Below are 17,860 nucleotides of genomic sequence, written 5' to 3' on the forward strand. Positions count from 1 at the left end.
CCATCTTATGTATGATTATGATCCATAGTACCTTATAGCACCTATTTTATTTATTTTAATTAACTTATGTAATTGAATTGTATTTAAAATTGCTGTTTACATTGTCTTTATTCAAATCATGGTATTCCATGTCTGTGAGCCGCCCTGAGCCCGCCTATGGCGGGGGAGGGCGGGATACAAAAATAAATTTATTATTATTATTATTATATAAGTGGCATTCCGCTCCGCACGTGATTTGGGCTGAGCAATTCGAAATATGATTTGGCCAAAAGAATCCCCTTTTTTTGTTCCTACCATCGGGCCGATAGTGTTATGAAAATTGACGGTCGCATCCTTTCAGTAGGAACTCATTTGCATATTACACCACGCCCCTGACTCCAAGCCAGCTGGAACTGTGTTCCTGCTTTAAAAAAGCCCTGCTTTCAGTGCATGAGGGCTTTTTTGTGTTTACATTAACTTTATTCTATGCAGTACTGACTCTGCTCAAAAATTCTTTGGAATAGGAAAATAGAATAATCTTCTGTAAGTCCTGAGGCATGCCTGTTGCACCTGAACATATGAAGCTGCCTTATACTGAATCAGACACTTGGTCCATCATAGTCAGTATTGTCTTCTCAGACTGGCAGCGGCTCTCCAGGGTCTCAAGCTGAGGTTTTTCACACCTATTTGCCTGGACCCTTTTTTAGAGAAGCCGGGGATTGAACCTGGGACCTTCTGCTTCCCAAGCAGATGCTCTACCACTGAGCCACCATCCCTCCCCGAAAACCTGATCTTGTTTGGCTTAAGTTTCAGTGTACTAATCCACATCTTGTCCTTTACTGCCTCCAGACATTAAGAAGTCCTACCATCTCTCTGGATTTGGGTGGAAAGGAGAGAGCAAACTGTGTGCATATTGGTGACGTACATCTGGTTCATCTCTCCCTATTAGTGTGTAATGTAGATAGTGGATAAGTTGGAACTTTGAGTGATCACCCAATCCGTGGTCCCAAACAGAAATCCTCCAGCAACACTTCCTGCTGTCTGACCTTCAGAAATGGTTTATACCAAAGCAGGATGATACCACCTAGACCCAAATTGCTAGGCAACATGGATGGTTGATGGTAATGAATGTCAAAGAGAGCCATCAGGAACATTACTTATTTGGGGGAAATGTATGATATCTGTGATGGACTGCACCTAAAACAGGTTAGTGCCAGCTGTGGAGAACTTTAAGAGCAGCTGAATGCTGAAGAAAAGTGTCTTTTTCAGCAGTTTGTCATGTCTGGTGAGTCAGTAGCCAGACAAAGTCACTTTTAAAGTAAAGGGACACAACTCCTAGCCCTTATTGAATTTTATCAGGATCTGAGGAAAAGTTCAAAATAGGAACTAAGTGTCAGCCAGACTGAAAACTAAGTTACATGAATCTTTATCAAGACATTTTGTCACTGTTAAGAAATCTGAAATCTCCAAGACAAACAAAACTCTCACAGTTGGGAACTGAACCTGTAAGAAAATAAGCTTATGAGTCTCTTAAGAAAATCATCAATACTCTGCTGCAAGTTCAAAATATTGTATCCTGCAAATACTTCAAAACTGACCTAAGTTTTTCTCATCCCCTCCCTGTTCCTACAACTGTGCCTGTTCAATAAAATCAACACTCCTCTTTGACCCTTACTTCGTGTCAAGTGCCATTTACAAAGGAAATATCAAGGGGACTCCTGCTTTTCTACAATAGAAGTCTGGCCTGGGCAGAAGCCAATTAACTCCATTATCACAAGGTGGGATATGCAAAAATTATAGTTTGTGTATTAACACATGCTATAAGGGGGCTGCTCAGTCAGGGAACAGTGGTGGGGAAATCTGCCTCACAGAATTAAACAAGCAAAGGATCCATCATACCATCTCTCTAGAATCCTGCCCAAGGCAGCTTACAAATTAAAATACAGTAAAATAATAAATTATAAAAATGAAGCCATTACAAATACTTTGCTAGTCAGCAGACCAGTATAGATCATCCAACCAAGGTGAGTTACCATACCATGATTATATAAGAACTTAGATTCTAAAGACATTGGAGGATGGGGTAAATCAGAGGTGGCCAAACTGTGGCTTGGGAGCCACATGCAGCTCTCTCAGAAGAAGAAGATGATATTGGATTTATATCCCGTCCTCAGAGCGGCTCACAATCTCCTTTACCTTCCTCCCCCACGACAGACACCCTGTGAGGTGGGTGGGGCTGGAGAGGGCTCTCACAGCAGCTGCCCTTTCAAGGACAACCTCTGCCAGGGCTATGGCTGACCCAAGGCCATGCTAGCAGGTGCAAGTGGAGGAGTGGAGAATCAAACCCAGTTCTCCCAGATAAGAGTCCGCACACTTAACCACTACACCAAACTGGCTCTCACACGTGTTGTGCAGCTCCCAGAGGTTGAGGAGGAACTTAATGCAGGCTTACTCTCAAGCATGTGCAGCATTAGGACCTCAGTCAGCGTGTGTGCTGACCCATAGGTGACTATTTCTGCTGTGTGTGAAGTGGGAAAGGAGGCTTGCAAGTTCTTCACCACAAAAGTCACCTGAAGCCCTAGATCAGGGAAAGAGAGTGCAAGAGCTGATGGAGAAAAGCAAGCGGGTAGGGGAGAGAGAGAGAGGCCAAGATAAACAGTTTGCAATCCCACATTTGTGTGGTTTCACTAGGGCAATTTACTCACGAGTTGTTGAAGTTCCAAGTTCTTCAAACTAATATGTTGTCGAAGGCTTTCATGGCCAGAGTCCATTGGTTTATAGATTTTCCGGGCTCTGTGGGTGTGGTCTTGGCATTGTGAGACCTGACGTTTTGCCAGCAACTATGACTGGCCTACTCAGAGGTGTAACCCAGAAAACTGGAGTTCTCTCTGGGTCAAATTGAGAAGTTGATAGGCAGTTAATTTATATCTACTCAGGCAGGTGGCGTAGGGCTGAGTCATTATCTTGTGAGTGCTTCCTGGGCGGTGAAATGCTAATGGAGGAGCTTACCTGAGGGGGTTCTTTTGTATATGGATTGGCTATTGACATTCTAATCTTATCTGTAGTGCTGTTGTACGCTGTAGAGCATTTTGTGTTTTAGCATTACAGTGTCCTAGAATAAGATACTGTGTCCTGTTTGAGTTAGGCTATGTTCAACCACTGCTGATTTTTCAGGTTGGCCATGTCTGCAGTGTCTTTCATGTTCTTTTATTCCTGTCTGGATGCTGCATTGTGTGGTCGCAATGTAAACTTGTCCACAGCTGCAGGGTATGCGGAATACTCCTGCAGAAGTGAGGGGTCTCTTCTGTCTTTTGCAGATTGTAGCATCTGAGGGACATTGTAATACTAAGCAACACATCTAATTATCATGTTAGATTACACAGAGAAGCCACTGAAATCGATAAACACAAACACAATTTCAACAGGAAGGAAGAAAGTTTTAAAAAGAATAGGGCATGGCTTCCAGTCCTCCATTAGCATGTGACAGCCCAGGTTACACCTCAGAGGGTGCCAGTCACAGTTGTTGGCAAAACATCAGGTCTCACAGTGCCATGATCATGGTCACACTGCCTGGAAAATCTACAACAACCCATCTTCAGACTAACACAAGAAAACCAAGAGTTCTAGTTTAGCCTTTACTAGGCTTCCCAAATCCCCCGCCTGGGCGGGGGACCCCCGATTTGGAGCCTCCTCCCCCCGCTGGCCAAAAATTCAGAAAGCGGGGGGGGGAATGGCAGCCCTTCCAACCCAGCCCCGATCCCAGCAGCTTCTCCTCTCCCGTTCCTACCGATCCCCAGTGCTTCTCCTCCTCCCTTCCCTTCTCACCTCGATTGCAGCAGCTTCTCTTTGCCCCTCCCCTTCCCACCCAGCTCTATCGCAGCAGCCAGAGCTTTCCCAGGCTGCTTCCTGCCCCGCCCCAAAGGACCATGTGCCTTTGCACCTCCGGAGGTGGTGAAAGGCTTCAACTTTCTGTGTCTGTGTCTGTTGCTGAAATAAGCTGGCTGGTGAGTAGAGAGGCCAATCCCCTACATCAGATTTGCGAGAAGGGGTGTGTGTGTGTGTGTGGAGAGGGAAACGTCTTCATTATTCCCTATGGAAATCGTTTCTCATAGGGTATAATGGGGAATTGATCTGGAGGTTTCGGGGGCTCTGGGGGAGCTATTTTTTGAGGTAGAGGCACCAAGTTTTCAGTATAGTATCTAGTGCCTCTCCCCCCAAGTTTCAAAACGATTGGACCAGGGGGTCCAATTCTATGAGCCCCAAAAGAAGGTGCCCCTATCCTTCATTATTTCCTATGGAAGGAAGACATTTTAAAAAGTGTGCTGTCCCTTTTAAATGTGATGGCCAGAACTCCCTTGGAGTTCAGTTATGCTTGTCACACCCTTGTTCCTGGCTCCGCCCCAATGTTTCCTGGCTCCACCCCCAAAGTCCCCAAATATTTCTTGAATTGGACTTGGCAACCCTACCCTTTACTAGAGCCAGTTTGGTGTAGTGGTTAAGTGTGCGGACTCTTATCTGGGAGAACCGGGTTTGATTCCCCACTCCTCCACTTGCACCTGCTAGCATGGCCTTGGGTCAGCCATAGCTCTGGCAGAAGTTGTCCTTGAAAGGGCAGCTGCTGTGAGAGCCCTCTCCAGCCCCACCCACCTCACAGGGTGTCTGTTGTGGGGGAGGAAGGTAAAGGAGATTGTGAGCCACTCTGAGACTCTTCGGAGTGGAGGGCGGGATATAAATCCAATATCTTCTTCTTCTTCTTCTACTATGCAAACAACTTCTGAAAAGACTGTAAACCAAACAGGGCCTGGGCTGCTTTCACAGCTACTGGGAGCAGCCAAGGGTTGGCTGCTATTTTTCTACCGGGTAACGGACCAGAGTTGTCCACTGTGATGGTGACAAACAGTATGGACTGTCTGCCAGAGTCTCGAGGCGGCAGGAGGAAGGTGGCGGGCCTAGTTTGCCTGGAAAATTATAGATGTTTGTATGCAAATGCTAGAAGTGTTCGAAGTAAAATTGGTGAATTGGAATGTTTAGTGTTCAGGGAAAACATAGACATTGTGGGAATTTCAGAAACTTGGTGGAATGAGGAGAATCAGCGGGACACGGTGATTCCTGGATATAAGTTATATCGGAAGGATAGGGAGGGAAGGGTTGGAGGTGGGGTGGCTCTGTATGTCAGAGAGGATATTACAGTCCAGTAAGACTGAGGTCAGAGAATTAGATTCACTTTTAGAAATGCTTTGGGTTGAAATAGAGGGCCCAAAAGGAAATTTAACTATGGGAGTTTGTTATCGCCCACCAAATCAAAAGAGAGAGGAGGATTATAATAAGATGGAAGGCTTAAAGATAGCGGCTAAACGTAAAAACTGTGTTGTAATAGGTGATTTTAACTACCCACAGATTTATTGGGTCAATATGTGTTCTGGTTGAGAGAAAGAGATTGAGTTTCTTGATGCACTCAATGACTGTGCTATGGAACAGATGGTCTCAGAACCTACCAGGGGTGGGGCGATCCTGGATTTGGTCCTAAGTAATGCCCAAGACTTGGTGAGAGATGTAAAAGTGATTGCACCGCTTGGGAGCAGTGACCATAATGTTATTGATTTCACCGTTTGTATAAATAGGGAGTTGTCCAAAAAGACCAGCACAACCACGTTTAACTTTAAAAGGGGTAAATACACTGAGATGAGGAGGCATGTGAGGAGGAAACTGAAAGGAAAGGTAAATATGGTCAAAACCCTTGGGGAAGCTTGGAGACTATTTAAAACTATAATTCTAGAAGCTCAGATAAAATACATACCACAAGTTAGGAAAGGCACAAACAGGCATAAGAAAAGGCCTGCATGGTTAACAAACAAAGTAATGGAAGCTGTAAAAGGTAAGAAGGACTCCTTTAAGCGGTGGAAAACCAGTCCAAGTGAGATTAGTAAAAGGGAACACAGGCTGTGGCAAATCAAATGCAAGACTGTGATCAGGCAGGCAAAAAGGGACTATGAGGAGCATATTGTAAAAAACAAAGACCAACAATAAAAATTTCTTCAAATATATCAGAAGTAGGAAACCAGCCAGGGAGGCAGTGGGGCCCTTGGATGACCATGGGGTAAAAGGATTACTGAAGAAGGATAGGGAAATGGCTGAGAAGCTGAATGAATTTTTTGCCTCCGTCTTCACTGTGGAAGATGAGAACTTTTTGCCCGCCCCAGAACCACTAATTTTGGAAAAGGTGTTGAAAGACCTGAGTCAGATTGAAGTGACAAGAGAGGAGGTCCTACAACTGATGGACGAATTAAAAACTAATAAGTCACCAGGTCTGGATGGCATACATCCGAGAGTTCTGAAAGAACTCAAAGTTGAACTTGTGGATCTTCTAACAAAAATCTGTAATCTTTCATTGAAATCTGCCTCAGTTCCTGAGGACTGGAAGGTAGCAAATGTCACCCCCATCTTTAAAAAGGGTTCCAGAGGAGATCCGGGAAATTACAGGCCAGTCAGTCTGACTTCAATACCGGGAAAGTTGGTAAAAACCAAGGACAGAATGAGTAGGCACATTGATGAACACAGGTTATTGAGGAAGACTCAGCATGGGTTCTGTAAGGGAAGATCTTGCCTCACTAACCTGTTACATTTATTTGAGGGGGTGAACAAACATGTCGACAAAGGAGACCCGATAGATGTTGTTTACCTTGACTTCCAGAAAGCTTTTGATAAAGTTCCTCATCAAAGGCTCCTTAGAAAGCTTGAGAGTCATGGAGTAAAACGACAGGTCCTCTTGTGGATCAAAAACTGGCTGAGTAATAGGAAGCAGAGAGTGAGTATAAATGGGCAGTTTTCACAGTGGAGGACGGTAAGCAGTGGGGTGCCGCAGGGCTTGGTACTGGGTCCCATGCTCTTTAACTTGTTCATAAATGATTTAGAGTTGGGAGTGAGCAGTGAAGTGGCCAAGTTTGCGGATGACACTAAATTGTTCAGGGTGGTGAGAACCAGAGAGGATTGTGAGGAACTCCAAAGGATCTGTTGAGGCTGGGTGAGTGGGCGTCAACGTGGCAGATGCGGTTCAATGTGGCCAAGTGCAAAGTAATGCACATTGGGGCCAAGAATCCCAGCTACAAATACAAGTTGATGGGGTGTGAACTGGCAGAGATTTATATATGAAGATGCAAGATGAGATTGTGAAGGACTGTATGGTACAATGGGTTAAGAATATAGGGCGTAGTATTACGCTAGATGAATGGGAAAGCCTTTGGAAATCCAATATTAAATTAACCAAATCAGTATCTTTTAAGGAAAATGTGTATAAGATGTTTAACAGATGGTATGTAACCCCTCAAAAGCTTTCTAAAATGTATTCTAATATGACTAACAAATGTTGTAAATGTACAAAACAGGTGGGATCATTTTATCATATGTGGTGGACTTGTGAGAAGGTGAAAGAGTATTGGAAGATGTTACACGAACTATTGCAAAAAATGCTGAAGATGCAGATTCCTCTTAAACCAGAACTGTTTTTGCTGAATATGTATCCTAGTGATTATACAAAAGAGACAAGACATTTAATGGCACATATTAATACTGAGCTAGGATTTTGTTTGCTCAGAAATGGAAGCTCCAGGAACTACCCACGAAACAGGAACTGATCGGGAAAATACTGGAAGCAGCAGAGATGGACTATTTATCGCTATTGCTTGCTGGGAAACCCAAGGAAGAAGCAAGAGAATACTGGGAAAAGGTGTATGTATGCTTTGGTGTGAACTGTGGTTAACATTCTTCAATTTATATGGTTGAACTACAAGATAAATTGATAACCTAAATGGGAACTTACAATATAATTCTATATGACTACTGTGATGAGAGGCTAAGCGTGTAACAGTATGATGAAATTTGGTGTAGTGGTTAAGTGTGAGGACTCTTATCTAGGAGAACCGGGTTTGATTCCCCACTCCTCCACTTGCACCTGCTAGCATGGCCTTGGGTCAGCCATAGCTCTGGCAGAGGTTGTCCTTGAAGGGGCAGCTGCTGTGAGAGCCCTCTCCAGCCCCACCCACCTCACAGGGTGTCTGTTGTGGGGGAGGAAGGGAAAGGAGATTGTGAGCCACTCTGAGACTCTTCAGAGTGGAGGGCGGGATATAAATCCAATATCATCATCATCATCATCTTCTTCTTCTTTATATTTTTCTTTACAGATGTATTATTACTTTTCTATTCCCATTTTCCCTTTTCTCTCTTTTTTTCTTGAAAATAATTTCATTTTTGGAAAAAAAAAAGAATTACGACATTTTGGCTGTATGTTCCAGATTCATAGACACCATAGAGTTAAAAGCACACTTTAAAGATGTTACTTTTTATGAATATGTAGTTTAGTTTAGTTTATTTGAAATTTTATCCCGCCCTCCCCACCGAAGCAGGCTCAGGGCAGCAAAAAGACACAGTTTAATTTACCTAGATACTATTCTATATTGGTCATTCCGAATTCATTATACTGGGGTTGCCTTCAAAACATTTCTGATCAAAGTCTCGCCAGGGAAAGTAAAAGAAAAGCTTTGAAAGTCAAAGAACTAGCCTCAGAGCATGCATGCCTTCTGCTTATGACTTGAGGTTCTGCAAATAATTCCAACCTTCAAGAGTCTGAACATTTCAAAGTAGCAGTTTTTTCCACTGCTCCAAAAGGAATAAAACTTGACATTTAATTTTACTATCTTGGCTGCATGAGCTTGGGTTTTATTAGTTTGATTATGAGCAAAAAGACAAAGTTCAGATTAGGTCAATAATCAACACATTTGAAATCTGAGCACTGAAAACCAATCACGTTTTATAACGCATTCCAAGCACTTTATGAATATACATTTTCAGATGGGATGCTAATTTCAAATTTGAAGGTTCCAATATAAATTAATACCTTTAATCAACCATTACTTCTCTATTAAAATCTGCATAGTTTTAGATATTTCCTTCAACCACTCCATTGCTTCGTAATGTCAGAGCTGCTTCTAATATTGTAGTTTTCTTCTTTCTTTCTTTCTTTCTTTTTTTAAAGGTAGTCCCCTGTGCAAGCACCAGTTGTTTCCGACTCTGGGGAGACGTCGCATCACGATGTGACATTTAATGGGGTGGTTTGCCATTGCCTTCCCCAGTCATCTACACTTCACCCCCAAGCTAGTTGGGTACTCATTTTACTGACCTCAGAAGGATGGAAGGCTGAGTCAACCTGAACCCAGCTTCTGTTGGGATCGAACTCAGGTCGTGAGCAGAGAGCTTGGACTGCAGTACTGCAGCTTTACCACTCTGTGCCACAGAACTCTATTGTAGTCTCTTATTAGTATTTTAAAATATTTGTAGCTAGCAGACAGTAAACAGCCATGGCCATTCCACAGCACATCACAGCCTATACCCCGAATTTAAACGCTTTTCAAACTGCTCTACTACCACACATTCTCATCTAGAAACCTTTGGGGTTCTAATTCTTCATCTGAGAGGAGAACATCTTAATGGGTGTTTTCCACCCTGCTTGTAGGGAGGCAGGAACCAGCTTTCTTTCACTTTTGTCCTCTTGGTGGGATCACCTCAGTTCTGTGCTGCCTTCATAGGGTAAGCAGTGTGAAATAGGTATCTCTGCCTGTTCCTCATCCTTAGTTTTTCCCAGCCTTAGTTCTTTTACCTTTCCAATTCTTTCCTTCTATTTCCAGCTCTCTCCCCCCTCCATTCCTCCATCCTTTCATGTTGCCTTCTTGAGCCTGATCTTCCTCCAAGTTCCACCTACTTAGACACTTAGTCTTGACTACAACATCCACATTTTCTCTTGCCTGATACCGCAACCATTGGGCATGTCAGACCAAGAGGGTTCAGATGGCTTCCTCTCTGAAGGAGAGCTAGAAGCCCCCTTCACTGCCACCCAAAGTCTCAAGCACAGATTGATGAGTTGCTCACAGCCCGGGGCCTCAGATCCTGCTGTTCCTGTGGATGACAGAGAGCATGATGGAAAGTATGTCAAAAGTGGTACGATATCTCCCCACTGGCCTCTTCCACAGCCATCATTTTGAGTCAGTCTGTGATCAGATTGGTCCCTAAAAAGTTGGAAGGAAGCTGTGGAGCAGATCTATCTGCTTCCACAAGCCAATTTCTAGGACTCTTCTTGGCAACGGTAATTTTCCCAGTTACTAGTATTCAGCTGGGTCTACTCATGAGTAACTCCTGGGGGGTGCAATCCTCTCTGCTGAACCCCTGCAATTTCTGAAACAGATTATGTGAGAGAAAATTGCTAATTTTTGCCAGATGGAATATAGGGGAGGCAGATCCCACTCCAGTCCCAGTCAGATCACAGACAGGGAGAGTTAGTTTCCCCAGGAGAGGGAGGGTCCTATTGGCCCACTAAAGCAGCCAGAAAAGATTCTTGTACAAAACCGAGGGATCGGCATGAACATCTTATAGGATACTTATGGAATCCTGAGGTGGCAGTGAAGGCTGAGAAGAGGGAATTCTGCAGGCTCAATTATTTAGGGTGATTCATTCATTAGCAAACCTCTTGACAAGAGGTTCAGATAGATTTAGTGATTTGGCTATTGGATCAGAGGTGTTTATGAGTTTTTTGTGGATAAAGTCCTGTCTCTGGCTGTGTGCGGACTCTTATCTGGGAGAACCGGGTTTGATTCCCCACTCCTCCACTTGCACCTGCTAGCATGGCCTTGGGTCAGCCATAGCCCTGGCAGAGGTTGTCCTTGAAAGGGCAGCTGCTGTGAGAGCCCTCTCAGCCCCACCCACCTCACAGGGTGTCTGTTGTGGGGGAGGAAGGTAAAGGAGATTGTGAGCCGCTCTGAGACTCTTCGGAGTGGAGGGCGGGATATAAATCCAATATCATCTTCTTCTTCTTCTCCATCATGATTTTCCTGCCAATTTTGATACAGTTAGTGAACTGGAGGCCCCTTGGACATCTTTGGGCTCAGTTTGTGACTCTTTCAGTCTGTTCTCCTCTTCTGATATTGACAGGATCCTTGGTGCCGGTCAGGCCGCCCACATACCTACTTGACCTGTGCCCCTTTTGGCTGGTCATGGCCAGCAATGAGAGGATCCGGGGCCCCATGAAGGAAATTATCAACCTGTCCTTGGAAACAGCAGTGTTCCAGAGGGCCTCAAGGAAGCAGTGGTTGTACCACTGTTGAAAAAACCATCTATGGATTCTTTGGTTCCAGCCAATTACTGTCCAGTTTCCAGTCTGCCATTTCTGGACAAGGTAATTGAGAAAGTGGTAGACAAACAACTTCAGGACTTCCTGGAGGACACATCAGCATTAGATCCATTCCAGTCTGGCTTCCGCCCTGGCCACAGGACAGACAATGTCCACAGATTTAATAATATAATAATAATAATAAATTTTATTTGTATCCCGCCCTCCCCGCCTAGGCAGGCTCAGGGCGGCTGACAACATTTTATACATATACAATAATAAAAACTTTAAATTTACCAATAAAAACTTTAAACATTATATAAAAACCAGTTAGTGTATTTAAAAGTTCATAGTTTAAGTTGATCTGGCAGCAATGGTGGTATTCTGATGCTAGTTTCTGCCAGTTTAAATAATTCCATGATGACGTAGGTCCTTGAAACAGGACCGTGTTGGCGGATCCTTAATTCACAACAGTTCAGCAGTCGATATATGCTCGTTTAAAGAGGACAGTCTTGCAGGCCCTGCGGAACTGATCAAGGACTTCTGGATCGAGGCAGGTTGCTGCTGCTGTTGCTGCTTGATATCATGGCAGTGTTTGACACAGGTGACTACAATCTGCTGACTCACCACCTTGCCAAAGTGGGAATAAATGGGGTGGTCTTATATTGGTTTTCCTCCATTCTCCACAGTCAGGGAGAGAGTGCAAGGGGAAGATGTGTTCACTAGATACTCCTTGGTGTGTGGGGTACCTCAAGGGGGCACGCCTCTCCCCAATGTTGTTCAACATCTATATGTGCCTCCTTGCTCAGCTGGCATGGAGTTTCAGTATGAGATGACACCCAGTTGTATTTGCTGTTGGGTGATTGGTTGGCTGCTTGTCCCTGAATATCCAGCCAAGGGCCATATAGTCCAAGAAAGAAGTCTTAGACCTTGGGCACAAATTCAGTTGGGAATGTTAAATAAAGTGTTTGGAATTAAATTCCTGGTGAATCATTATACAAATTAAAAGAAGAGTTGTGACAGCCAAGGTGGTGTTTTTTAATCTTTGCCAAGCTCAGCAATTGGCTCCCCCTCCTGTCTTGCTCTGATCTGGCCACAGTAATCCATACAATAGTCACCTCCAGGCTAGACTACTGTAACTCACTCTATGTTGGCCTACCCTTGGGTCTGATCTGACAAATACTGGATGAGGGATGCACTTTTGGGAAGTAGTGTGTATGAAAGATCTTGGGGTACTGTAAACTAAATACTGTAAACTTGGACTGTAAACTAAATATGAGCAGTCAGTGTGATGCCATGGCAAAAAAGGCAAATTCAATCCTGGGCTATATCAAAAGGGCTATTTCATCAAAACCACAGATCATAGCTCCACTGTAAACTGCCTTGGTCAGGCCACACCTGGGATACTGTGTGCAGTTCTGGAGGCCTCACTTCAAAAAAGATGTAGACTAAATCAAGTAGGTGCAGAAGAGAGCAACGAGGATGATCAAGGGCCTGTGGGGGGGAACCCGATGGGGAAAGGCTGAGGACCTTGGGAATGTTCAGTCTGGAGAAGAGGAGATTGAAGGGGGACATGATTGCTTTCTTTAAATATTTGAAAGGCTGTCATTTAGAGGACAGCAAGGAGCTGTTCCACTTGGCAGCCACTGATAGGCCCCGAAGCAATGAGCTCAAATTACAAGCAAAAAGGTACTGGCTGGATATTAGAAAAAAAATTTAGTCAGAGTAGTTCAGAGGTGGAACCAGCTGTCTAGGGAGGTGGGGAGCTCCCCTTCATTGGCAGTCTTCAAAACGCGGCTGGGTGATTATTTGTTGGAGATGCTTTAGGCTGATCCTTCATGGAGCAGGAGGTTGGACTAGATGGTCTGTATGGCCTTTTCCAACTCTATGATTCTATGAAGCTCCAACAAGTCCAGAAGATCATTGGTTAAGTCCACAGAAGTGTTTAGAAAAGAGATTGTCTCTACAAGAAAAGACTAATTCTCCTTTGTGGAAACATGAGCTCCACTGAGAATCTGAATTTCTGTATTTAATGGTTGCTTGCAAAAAAAATAACACAAAATAGATGCTGAATTCACATATAAACTTTATTATTTATTCCCATAGTAATTTTGGCTGTGAGCTTTTTGCTTTTTCAAGTAAGGACAGCAATGGTTGCTGAGGTGGCACCTCATTTTCCCCACCCCTCTGAGCTCTCTCCCCCTCCCTCTGATACAACACTCAGCGGTCTGGAACAAAAGAAATCAATTAGGATGAACGTATATGAACATATGAAGCTGCCTTATACTGAATCAGACCCTTGGTCCATCAAAGTCAGTAGTGTCTTCTCAGACTGGCAGCGGCTCTCCAGGGTCTCAAGCTGAGGTTTTCCACACCTATTTGCCTGGAACCTTTTTTTGGAGATGCCGGGGATTGAACCTGGGACCTTCTGCTTCCCAAGCAGATGCTCTGCCACTGAGCCACCGTCCCTCCCCTATGACATATGGTGTGTGTGTGTGTGTAAAATATAAGATGTTTTAATCTAATTTGTTTTATTAATTGTAAATTTATTGATATACATTGTCCAGAGCCCAGCTTTAGCCAGGATGTGGCAATTAATAAGCCAAAATAACAACAACCACCCTTCCCATTAGGACCCTGTAGTTGAAGAGGAGAGCAAAGCAGAAGAAAAAGGAGAGTTTCTATCAGATTAGGAGGAGGAGAAATGCCTAAACCATTTGTACATTTTTTTAAAAGGCTGATAATTATCAGTACCTTCTTTCAAATACTATGGCTGCATTGGATTTACAGGAAAAACCTGTAGAAGAATCTGGCCCCTCCACATCTGTACCTGTAAAGGGAACAAGGAATCCCCGCGCCCCCCCCCCCCTCCCAGATCCTCTGGGACAGAAAAGGTCTTCCCCTTTCCAGAGTTTTTAGAAAAGCAGATCAAGAAGGAATGGGCTAAACAGTTCCCTGGTTCTGTTAAAAAGCAGTATGCTTTACCTGTGTTTACTAATAAGGTTTTACAGGTACCACTTGTAGATATCTTTGTAATGGCACTACAACCTTCAGGCCTTTTATCCAAAGACAGAGAAGGAACAATTAAGGACAGCCTAGACAAGAAGGCAGAATTTGCAGTTAAGAAAGCCCACGAGGCCACCTCCATGGCCATCAAAGCTTCAGCTACAGCTACTATTGCGGCTAGTCATATGGACTAGGAAACTCCTAGAGCTTATTCCCAGATCCAACAGATGATTAGTGGAGGGAGCAAGCAGAATTCTTAAGGCCTCTTCATTCACCACAGAAGCCACTCTAGATGCAATAATTTTTCCTCCTGGTATCACCAGTAAGCCACTAGGAGGACGATTTGGCTCAGGATGTGGCAAGCAGACCTTCACATGGAATCCATAATCTCTGCATACCCTTTCCAGGTCTTTACAAATATCTTAATTCAACCGATTATCAAGCTGCAGGAACATGGCATCAACATCCACTAGTATTTGGCTGAATTTACTGATTTGGTCAAGCTCAGAATCCAAGTCCCACCAAGACATGGCATCTGCCATCCACTGTTTGCAGTCACACAAGTTTCAAGTGAACATCCAAGAGTTGTACAGCTTACAGGATTCTCTTCAGGAAGTTAACATAGTTATCTGATTTGAAAACTGTTTTCATTTTGCAATGCAGAGGTACCCTTAAAGTTTTGCAAAATGCTTCTCTTACTAAAACCTTTTCCTCTCTGACTTTTTCAAAAGTGCTTGCTTTGGCAACTTACTGAGTGGTGAACATAAGACTAAAAACACCCCAGAGTCTGTTTCTAAGTTTGCAGAGATAGTAGCTTGTGCTGACCCGGCTTAACTGTCCCACTTTCCTATAGGCTCCACTTATTTCAAGCATCAGACATATATTTAAGGGCAAAGAATATGTCATGAGCAACTAAAGCCAAACAGTAATAACAAATTCAGAACATTTGCTCTAAGGCATATTGCTGGTTGTATCTCTGCTTTGGTTTCCCTGTGCTGAACAACACACTTGATCTTACCCAAGACGCTTGATCTTAAAAAATGGCCAACTCTTCTGTCAGACTACTTATGGTCAGGGGAAAAAACATAGTGACTCATTTAAAAAAAACTCTGTCACTCGGTAGGTTAGCTTTACCAAACTTTGAGAATTACTACTTGGCTACACAACTAAAATATATTGTTTTGTATGCTTCGCCTATAAGAAAGAAAGCATGGATTCAAACAGAACAGTCTTTCTTATTCCCTGATCTGTTCCATGAAACTATTTGGAACTTTCCCAAGTATTGTAACACCAATGTTCAATCTAATCCATTCTTATTACTTACCTTATATCTATGGGATAAGCGCAAAAAGATTTTGGTTCCATCCCAATCTCCAGCAACTGTTTTTCTTGGACAAGACTGGTTTCCAGCTGGTAGATCTTCTGTAGACTTTTAAAACTGGAGACAAAAGGGGGTCTTCAGATTCATGCATTTAAACTTAAGTAACTATGCGAACACAAAAAAACTTAGAGAGAAAATATCAACTTACTGTGACATGACTTCAATATCATCAAGTTCATCATTTATTACACCATCCTAATAGCTAACACAGGTAAACAGACCTTTGAATTCTTTGGAAAAAGTCATGACTGCATCTAAACCTATTCTGAAAGGCTTAACAGCTATAATAAATGCTGCGTTGAGCCAAAATATGAACATAAAAGACGCTTAAACATAAACATAAGCTGCCTTTTACTGAATCAGACCCTTGGTCCATCAAAGTCAGTATTGTCTTCTCAGACTGGCAGCGGCTCTCCAGGGTCTCAAGCTGAGGTTTTTCACACCTATTTGCCTGGACCCTTTTTTGGAGATGCCAGGGATTGAACCTGGGACCTTCTGCTTCCCAAGCAGATGCTCTACCACTGAGCCACCGTCCCTCCCCAAATAGAGCTTCTCAACAAAAAGCATGGAATAAAGACTGTAGTAAAGTAATAACGACAGAAAACTGGGCATATATCTGGAAATCAAAATTATATCACACACCCCTACGATTTATGATTGCAAAATTTCAAATTATACTCTAGGTGGTATTTAACACCACTGCAAATGTTCCATGCCAAACAGCTGTTAAACCCACATTGCTGGAAAGGATGTAAAAATATTGGATCATTTATAAATTGTTGGCGGGAATGCCCCTTGATTAGTAAATTTTGGAAGCAAATAATCCCTATAATACAAATTATCAATCATCACATTCCATTCTCACTTGAATCTGTTCTTTTAAACCTATGGTCATCAACAGAGGTACCAAAAAATAAAGCTGAATTAACTACAATGCTTTTATTAGCTGCAAAAATGTTAATTGCACAGCATTGGAAAAATGACTCTATACCCTCAAAAAGACAATGGTTTTTGAAAATTTGGGATATACCGGTAATTACTATGGACAAAATTGCTTTTCAGTTGCAACAAACTCTAATGTGAATTCTGATGATTTTGCAGAAAAATGGTTTCATTTCTTTGATTATGCTGAATCATATCAATCTGCTTTATGCAAACTTCCAAAAATATTTAAATTTTGCTTATTTCTGACTAGAATGGTTAAGTAATTCAAAGCATAGGTGTATTTTATGCTTAGCAGAACAACTTCTATTTTGTTTACCTGTGCAACGTTTCTTCTTTTATTTTTGCCTCTCAACTTGTATCAGAAGAATATTGCTAATATTGTATTCTAAAAACTACAAGCTTTCTGTTGTAAGTTGAGAATGTTTCTTAATAAAATTTGAAATGTTAAAAAAAAAAGAGATGCTACTGGTCTCCAACTTTGTTCTATTGCTTCAGACCAACATGGCTGCCAGCCTGGATGTAACAGTGGGCTGTTCATGGTATTCTCAGATAAAAGCCAAGGCTGTCCATATTTATAGGATTTTCGTCTAACTCTTAAAACATATAATCCATCCGTTTTTAAAAGTTGTGTTCATTTTTGTAATTAGCATAAGCGTGAAAAGTTTTGGGATTAAAAGTCTTCCCCACTCAGCCATGAAGTAAACGATGTGACTTTCACTCTCCATACCAGGTTATTGTGAGGGCAAAACTTAGGAAAAGGAGAACCATATCACATACATTAAATCAGACCACTGGTCCATCTAGGTCACTATTGTCCACTCAGACTGGCGGTGGCTCTCTAGGGTTTCAGGCTGAGGTTTCTCACAATACCTCCTGCTTGACCTTTTAACTGGAGATAACAGGAACGGAATGGGGGGCTTTCTGCATGCAAAGCAGAGGATCTTCCACTGAGTCACAGACCCTCCCAACACATGGGTATAAAACGCAATCAAGTATCCTTTAAAAAATACTTAAAACTATTTAATAGAACAAATATTTTTGGATCATCAAATGGCCAATCCTGCAGCAGTAATAAACACGAGGAAGGATAAAAATCAACCAACGTATTAGGGGAAATGACAGGCAGAGAGGAGGCATGACAGGATTAGGATACACTTAAGTTGGTGACCCAAAATGCTGCGTTCTTCACAGAACATCCTAGATAGCAGTGAGTTTTTGTGTAGTTTAAAATGGCTGCTGTGCAAAATAACCCTCCCTCCCAACATTGAAGACACAGAACACCCAGGAACAGCATGAGGGCTATTCCCATGCAGAAGAAGGGGAAAGCAACCCTCCATCCATATGCAGAAATCCTCCCCTACATCCAACCCAACATCTCTATTTCAGGCACTCATCAG

The sequence above is a fragment of the Heteronotia binoei genome, chromosome 5 (assembly GCF_032191835.1).
Source record: "Heteronotia binoei isolate CCM8104 ecotype False Entrance Well chromosome 5, APGP_CSIRO_Hbin_v1, whole genome shotgun sequence".
Classification (NCBI taxonomy): Eukaryota; Metazoa; Chordata; class Lepidosauria; order Squamata; family Gekkonidae; genus Heteronotia; species Heteronotia binoei.